Here is an 8938-nt window from a genome sequence, read left to right on the forward strand (position 1 = left end):
GAAGCTACTATGAGCAAATATACACCAATAAATTGGAAAACCTAGAAGAAATGGATAAATTCTGGTCACATACAATCTACCAAGATTGAACTTAAAAGAAATTAAAAACCTGAAAATGTCTGAATAGATTGGTAAAAGTAATGAGATCAAAGCTGTAATAAAAAGTCTCCTAGCAAAACAAATTCCAGGACATCATGGTTTCACTGCTGAATTCTACCAAAAATTTAAAGAGGAACTAATACCAATCTTACTCACACTATTTTAAAAGATAAGGTAGGAAGGAATACTTCCAAACTCTTTCTATGAGGCCAGTAATACCCTGATACCAAAACCAGACAAAGACACATAAAAAAAGAAGGAAGGAAGGAAGGAAGGAAGGAAGGAAGGAAGGAAGGAAAGAAGGAAGGAAGGAAGGAAGGAAGGGAGGGGGGAGGGAGGGAGGAAGGGAGGGAGGGAGGGAGGGAGAGAGAAAGAGAGAGAGAAAGAAAAAGAAAGAAAGAAAGAAAGAAAGAAAAAGAAAGAAGGAAAGAAAGAAAGAAGGAAAGAAAGGAAACTAACTACAAGCCAATATCACTGATGAATATTGATGCAAAAATCCTCAACAAAATACTAGCAAACTGACTTCAACAACACATTAAATAGATCATTCATCATGATCAAGTGGGATTTATCCTAGGAATGCAAGGATGGCTCCATGCACTTAAATCAATCAATGTGATACATCATACCAACAAAATAAAAGACAAAAATCATATAATCATTTCAGTAGATGCTGAAAAAGCATTTGATAAAATTCAACATTCCTTCATGATAAAAACATTTTTAAAAACTGAGTATAGAAGGAAAATACCTTAACACAATAAAAACTGTATATGACAGACCCACAGCTAGTATCATACTGAATGGGGAAAAACAGAAAGCCTTTCCTCTAAGATCTGGAACACAACAAGGGTGCCTATTACCACCACTGTTATTCAACAATAGTTGAATAGAAGTACTATTGAAGAGGTACTATAATAGGTACTATAAGTCCTAACTAGAGTAATCAGACAAGAGAAAGAAAGGGCATTCAAGTTGGAGAGGAAGAAGTGAAATTATCCTTGTTTGCAGATGATATGATCTTTTATTTGGAAAAAACCTAAAGACACCACCAAAAAACTATTAGAACTGAAAATCAAATTCAGTAAAGTTTTAGGATACAACATTAACATACAAAAATCAGTAACATTTCTATATGCCAACAGTAAACAGTCCGAAAAAGAAATCAAGAAAGTAATCTGATTTATAATAGCTACAAATAAAATACCTGGGACTTACACATGGGCTGCATAAGGTGGAGCTTCCTGATCCCCAGGCAGGGAGCAGAGAGGGATGCTCAAGCTCAGGCCAGCCAACTACACCCTGCCCTGGAGTGACTTCACCCACCAGAGTTGGCTGCCACTTTTCCAGAAAGTTCGAGAATAACTCACCTCTTACTTAGCATATAATTAGGCATAGGCAATAATATAGATAGCTAGCAGTCCACAAGTGCCACTCTACCTATGGGATAGCCCTGCTCTGTCCATGGAGTATCCATTTCATTGCACATTGTTGCTCACATAAATGTGCTGTCTTTCACTGTTGGCTCACTCTTGAATTCTTTCAACTGAAGCCAAGAACCCTCCCAAGCTGAGCCCCAATTTGGAGTTTCACCTGCATCAGGTTCATGAGGAGACTTCCACTCCAGTTTTCTTTCCAAGGCCCAGAGCTGATCATGTCACTCTCTTAAACATCATGCATAGTTCTTTAGTGATTCCCTGGTGCCATGAGAAGCAGCTTTCAAAGTCTTCCCATGGAATTTTTTCAAAATTAGTTATGCACCACATAAGGATGCTCCAGTCAATGACGGATTGTGTATGTGATGGTGGTCTGTTGTGCTGAACCCCTACAGACTCCAGTGGAGATGGTACCAGGTTCAAGAGGCCTAAGAGACCCAGAGCCAGCAAATGAGACATGGGGTTTTATTGGGGGCTACATACAGAGGAGAGTCCAGTGGCAGTGGGCTGGGCAGGAGAACTGCCCAGCCTGCAAAAAGCATGCAGTTTATACAGCATTTTCACACTGTACCCTCCCGCTAACCTCCACCTGGCAATCTCCATCTAACCCAAAACAATGGCCTCAATCCTCTGTATGACCTGAGCTCCATGGGATGGGCCAGGGGTTCAGATGTTCCTCATAGATAAGGAATGAGTCTCCAGGTTGACCACTCCTTGATTCCTTTGCTCAGAACTCTGAACACACATTCAAGTGTGCCTGCCATACAGGGTCATTCTCAGGATATGGTCAAGTCATCGCTGTCAGGTGCATCTACCATACACGGTCCCGTAAGATTATAATGAAGCTGAAAAATTCCTATGGCCTTGTAATGTCATTGCTGTTGTAATGTCTTAACACTGGATAATAATAAATTGTTACTGGCTTATTTACTATTTTCTGTCCCTATTTTAGACTCCTTCTACTATATAATTCTACTATATATGTTCCTATTTTGTACTCCTTCCACTTATACAAAAAGAGTAAGCTGTAAAACAGCCTCAGTCAGGTCCTTCAGAAGGTCTTCCAGAGGAAGACATTGTTATCACAGGAGATGACAGCTCCGTGGGTATTACTGTTCCTGAAGACCTTCCAGTGGGACAAAATGTGGAGATAAAGGACAGTGATATTATTGATCTTGACCCTCTGTAGGCCTAGGCTAATATGTCTTTTTGTTTCTTCATTTTTAACAAAAATGTTTAAAAACCAAAAAAATGTAAATTTCAAAACAGAAAAAACTTACAATGATATAAAGAATTTTGTACAGCTTACAATGTGTTTATATTTAAGCTAAATGTTACTACAAAAGTGAAAAAGTCAAAAATGTATAGTTTATGCAGTTAAAAATTACAAGCTAAGGTATTTATTTATTTATTTATTTTTGAGATGGAGTCTCGCTCTGTCGCCCAGGCTGGAGTGTAGTGGCGTGATCTTGGCTCACTGCAAGCTCCACCTCCTGGGTTCACGCTATTCTCCTGCCTCAGCCTCCCGAGTAGCTGAGACTACAGGTGCCCGCCACCACACCTGGCTAATTTTTTGTAGTTTTAGTAGAGACAGGGTTTCACTGTGTTAGCCAGGATGGTCTTGATCTCCTGACCTCATGATCCACCCGCCTTGGCCTCCCAAAGTGCTGGGATTACAGCTCTGAGCCACCACGCCTGGCCTTTTATACCATATTTTTACTGTACTTTTTCTATGTTTAGATACACCAATACTATTGTGTTACAACTGCCTGCAGTATTCAGTACAGTCACATGCTGTACAGGTTCGTAGCCTAAAAGCAATAGGCTATACCATATAGCCTAGTTGTATAGTAGATTATAATATCTAGGTTTGTGTAAGTACACTCTATGATTTCACACAACAATGAAATCACCTAGTAATGCATGTATCAGAATATTTCCCTATCTTTAAGCAACATGATTGTAATAATTGTAATAATTTCAGTAAAGCATTGTATATTTTTATAATGGAAAATATGTGTGCAAGTAGGAGGACAAATATGATGTAATTTCGGTTTTCAAAACTTGGAAAGATTAAAAATATGAACGTGAGAAATTAATGTCCATAGGAATTATTTCTAGTACTCAAAGAATGTTATTAAATTTACCTCATTGACAAAATAGGATGTGTACTTATAAATAATTTAACTTAAAACATTTCTATAGCTACAGCCCATAATCACTAGAACTTTAAAATATGCAAAATATTTACTGCTGGAAAGAGCAGCAGTAAAATATATGAGGTATTTTTTTTTAAAACAGAAATATGGGTGGGGGGGATACTTTAAAAGCAAGTTTAATTTTTTTCTAAAAGCGAATGAGTTTTAACTGCACCACTATCGGGAGAACCCACTCCCGATGTTTAATGTGAGTTCTTTTCTATTTCCTAAGTGTCTCGGCTGGGAAGAGCACAAGAAAGAGAAATTTAAAGCTGGGTGTTGAGGGGAGACATCACATGTTGGCAGGATCCGTGATGTTCCCCAGCCGTAAAACCAGCAAGTTTTTATTAGCAATTTTCAAAAGGGGAGGGAGTGCACGAATAGGGTGTGGGTCACAGAGATCACATGCTTCACAAGGTAATAAAATATCACAAAGCAAATGGAGGCAGGGCGAGATTACAGGACCACCGGATGAGGAGAAATTAAAATTGCTAATGAAGTTTCGGGCACGCATTGTCATTGATAACATCTTATCAGGAAACAGTGTTTGAGAGCAGGTAACCTGTCTGACCACAATTTATTAGGTGGGAATTTTCCCATCCTAGTAAGCCTGGGAGCACTATAGGAGACGGGGCTTATTTCATCCCATGGGCTTGGACCATAAAAGACGGGACGCCTTAAAAGGGGCCGTCTATAGGCCTACCTTCAGGGCGCATTCTCTTTCTCAGGGATGTTCCTTGCTGAGAAAAAGAATTCAGCGATATTTCTATTTGCTTATGAAAGAGGAGGAATATAGTTCTGTTCCGTCCGGTTCACCGGAGGCCAGTTCAAAGTTACCTCTCTTGTTCCCTGAACATCGCTGTTATCCTGTTCTTTTTTTAAGATGCCCAGATTTCATATTGTTCAAACACACATACTCTACAAACAATTTGTGCAGTTGACACAATCACAGGGTCCTGAGGCGACATTCATCCTCCTCAATTTACAAAGATGATGATGGGATTAAGAGATTAAAATAAAGACAGACAAGAAATTACAAGGATATTCACTGGGGAAGTGATAAGTGTCCGTGAAATCTTCACAATTTATGTTCAGAGATTACAGTAAAGACAGGCATACGAAATTATAAAAGTATTAATTTGGGGAACTAATAAATGTCCATGAAATCTTCACAACTTATGTTCTTCTGCCACGGCTTCAGCCGGTCCCTCCGTTCGGGGTCCCTGACTTCCCGCAACACCACTATCTACTTTATTAACAATATCAAGTATTAAGGAAAGGTATTTGAATTGTAATACATAGGTATTGCTTTCCTAATTAATACATGTGGACTCAGAAATTTTTAGGCTTAACGGAACTTTGCTATCTTGCAAAGAGAACAAATCCAAAGTGTTAGCTCACATTAGTCTGAGCTAAAGGTTTTGTCTCTCTGTAAGTTTTTGGGTTCACAAACTGGACAATTCAGAGAATGGTATCATCTTTTTCAATATTGAAAACATGAACCTTTGTACATCTTGTAATGCGACCACATTCTGTTTCAGATGTAACTGAGATGAGACTTGTCCCTTATCTGGACATTACGGAAGATTTCAGGTTTAAGGTCTTTGAAAGGCAGATACAGAAGAGGCACAGAGATGTCTCATATATTCCCCATCCTCACATGTGCATAACCTCTTCTACTATCAACACCCTCACCAGAGTGGTACATTTTTAACAACTGATGAACCTTCATTGACATCATTATCACTCAAAGTTCATAGTTTATATTAGGATTCACTCTTGGCATTGCACACTCATGAACTGAAGAAATGAATGAATTTTGTGTATCTTCAGTGTGAGATTGTGTTATGTGATAGTAGTGACCATCAATCTTGGCTGCAATCAAGGCGTATCTCTAAAAGGAAACAAGACATTTCTTCAAACTGATTCAAACATAGGACCTACTGATCTGAAAACAGGTCAAAGTTCAAGTAGCAGTTGAAGTAAGAAAAAAGCTATTTCATGAATTAAGAACTCATTATGGCACATTAGGCTTAAGTGAAGCCCTCAATATCACTTTTGAAGTGTTTTTTCTTTCATTAAGCATGCACAGGATTTTTGTCAGTTGATAATATACAAATCACTAACATTTTAAGACAAATATACACTAAAAATTCACCATTACCTGCGTGGCTTTTGACTAACAATATAATGTTTTTATTTTTTAAAACAACACGTAACTGTTTCTTCCCGACTCCTTATGACAGATGTTATTATTAGGTAACCGACTCAAAAGCGATGTATTTTAATTCCCAAATGAGTAATTAGATAAACCAGCAACTCACACAATATTTTTAAAGAAAAAAATTATTTTTAAAATAGAGAAATATTATCTTAACACAGAAGAATCCTTATTTTTAAAGGTCAGGAATCTGAATTCTGACATTGCATGGGACAGAGGGAATGACAAATGCACTCAAGTGATAACTGTATGTTGGCTACATTGAGTCATTTTCTCCACATGACCTAAATATCTTATACTGAATGTATTGAGCTTGACAGATGTTTTGTTTTTAAGGATAAGTCACGATTAAATAGAAACTGTTTAATAATTTATCTTAGGAGAAAATGATCCTGGCTTTAAAAAAAGAAAATTATCCTGGTATACAAGAAGTCCTGTAATGCCTAGCTTTTTATCATTATTTATATGGACCATGAAGAATTATAATTCTGATTTATAACCAACTATTTTTATGTTAAAACAAAACAAAAAGAAATAGGCCATGAGAAGACATGGAGGAAACTTAAATGAATATTGCTAAGTAAAAGAAGGCCAATCTGAAAAGGCTACAGACCATAGGATTTCAACTATATGGAACTCAGGAAACAGGAAAACCATGGAGATGGTAAAGAGAGCAGTGGCTGCCAGAGGGATGAGTAAGTGTAGCACAGAGGATTTTTAGGGCAGTGAAACTAGTCTATATGATATGATAATGGTAGATACATGTCATTATACATTTGTCCAAACCCATAGACTATATAACACCAAGAGTGAATCCTAATGTGAACTGTAGACTTCGGGTGATAATGATGTCAATGTAGGCTCGTCAATTGTAACAAATGTACCACTCTAGTGAGGATGTTGATAGTAGAGGAAGTTATACACATGTAAGGACAGGGAATATATGAGAAATCTCTGTAACTTCTCTTAATTTTGCTGTGAACCTAAAATGGCTTTTTAAGTCTGAAATCAAGAAATTAAATGTATTAACTTCTATAAACACATTCACTGCAAAGACTTGCATAATGCATCTGTAAGTTTGAAAACAGTTGAACATTTGTGAATGTCAATATGTAAACATCCTAGTAAAATACTGTTTTTCAGTTTCAAGGGAGGAAACTAATCTCCCTGTTAATCAAATGTTTTGGCAACTATGAAAAATACTGACCCTTAATAAATGACCCTGCATGGCTCCTTAACTGTAACACTTTCTTTTCTGTAGAGACAGGGCCTCACTATGTTTACTCAGGCTGGACTCAAACTCCCTGCCTCAGCCTCTCAAAGTGTGAGCCACCATGCCCAGACAGACTATAATAGTTTAATTTCAGAAGTTTTCTACCTCACACTGGGAAGCCAAACTAAATCAGCCATTTGAAATAGAAATACTTCTAGGGGCTGGGTGCGGTGGTTCACGCCTGTAATCCCAGAACTTTTTGAGGCTGAGGTGGGTGGATCATTTGAGGTCAGGAGTTCAAGACCAGATTGACCAACAGGGTGAGACCCCGTCTCTACTAAAAATACAAAAATTAGCCAGGCATGGTGGTGTGCGCCTGTAATCCCAGCTACTCAGGAGGTTGAGGTAGTTGAATTGCTTGAACCCAGGAGGCGGATGTTGAAGTGAGACGAGATCGCACCACTGCACTCTAGCCTGGGTGACAGAGTGAAACTCTGTCTTAAAAAAAGAAAAAAAAAGAAATACTTTCAGGGATATTTTGTCTTTGACTTTTAACATAAACACTAAGCTAATTCAAATAACGGTTCCTCTATGTTATGCTGGCATTGTTCCAAATAACAAATGCATAAGAGTATGTAGAGAAATCACAAATTTATCAAATTTCAAATTGCCAAATATTACTCTTTAAAATTATTGTGATCTTGCTTCCCAATTACTTCATCATCAAATGCATGCAGAAGGAATTCAGAATTGGCCTTTCAACTGTCTGCCTCTAACTTCATTCATCATCCTTGCTTGGAATACAGTAATTGCTACTACATCATAGCGAGGCACTTGGTGAATCAATGAACAGACTGCAACTACCACAAGATGCAGGACTATCAACTAACAGATTCAAACTTGAGACAGACTTCTCAATGAGAACGGAGATACTATCTTATATATGTTATGAACATCCCATAAATAATGGCCCTTCAAGGACTAGCAAAAGGGATATGCAAATCCTGACATTACTATGGTCACAGTTTGTTCCATATACTGTATCACCTTTGTAGTATGATAAAAATGAACAAACAGCATATAAATTAGCCCTCCTTTTGTTACCAACAAAGCTGGTCCTCCAGAAGATGGGGTCTTTCCCTGTTGGGTGTCACAAAGCCGATACATGAAACCAAAAAAGAGTGACAAACAGTGCAGGTTTTATTCAATTGCCACAGAATTGAGAAGCAGGAGCAAGGCTCACAAATCAACTTTTCAACTAATGAGGAGTGAGGGGGTTAAAATATAATTTCTCTAGTAAAGGTGTTTCACATTAAAGCAAAGGGAGGAATATTCATGGATTTTTCAGAAATGGGCAGGGAACTTCCTAAAACCAGAGTGCTGCCTTCCTTTTTGTCCTTTCATGGCTTCTTCTGGTCATTGTCATGGCGATTGTCAACTGTCATGGAGCTGGTGGGAGTGTCATTTAGCACAGAAATAAGATTATAAAAAGGCTGAGGTCTTTTAAAAGTCATTTGGTCAGCTATCGCGGTTGTAACCAGTCTCCTCTGGTCTGGTTACAAAGGGAACTTTTCAACACAGGCACCCTGTTTCTTAAAGATAAGCAGAGTTATTGGGGCAGGGTAAAAATTCAGTTATGTCACGCAGGAATTACATCAGGTAACACTTTTAAAGAAGAAATTTGCCAAAACATTAAATGAGTATTCAAATAAGACATTTGAAGTAAAGATTAGTTGAAAATAAAACAGTTCTACTAACTAAAGACAAGTAG

This window comes from Macaca mulatta, chromosome 9, assembly GCF_049350105.2.
Source record: "Macaca mulatta isolate MMU2019108-1 chromosome 9, T2T-MMU8v2.0, whole genome shotgun sequence".
NCBI classification, from domain to species: Eukaryota; Metazoa; Chordata; class Mammalia; order Primates; family Cercopithecidae; genus Macaca; species Macaca mulatta.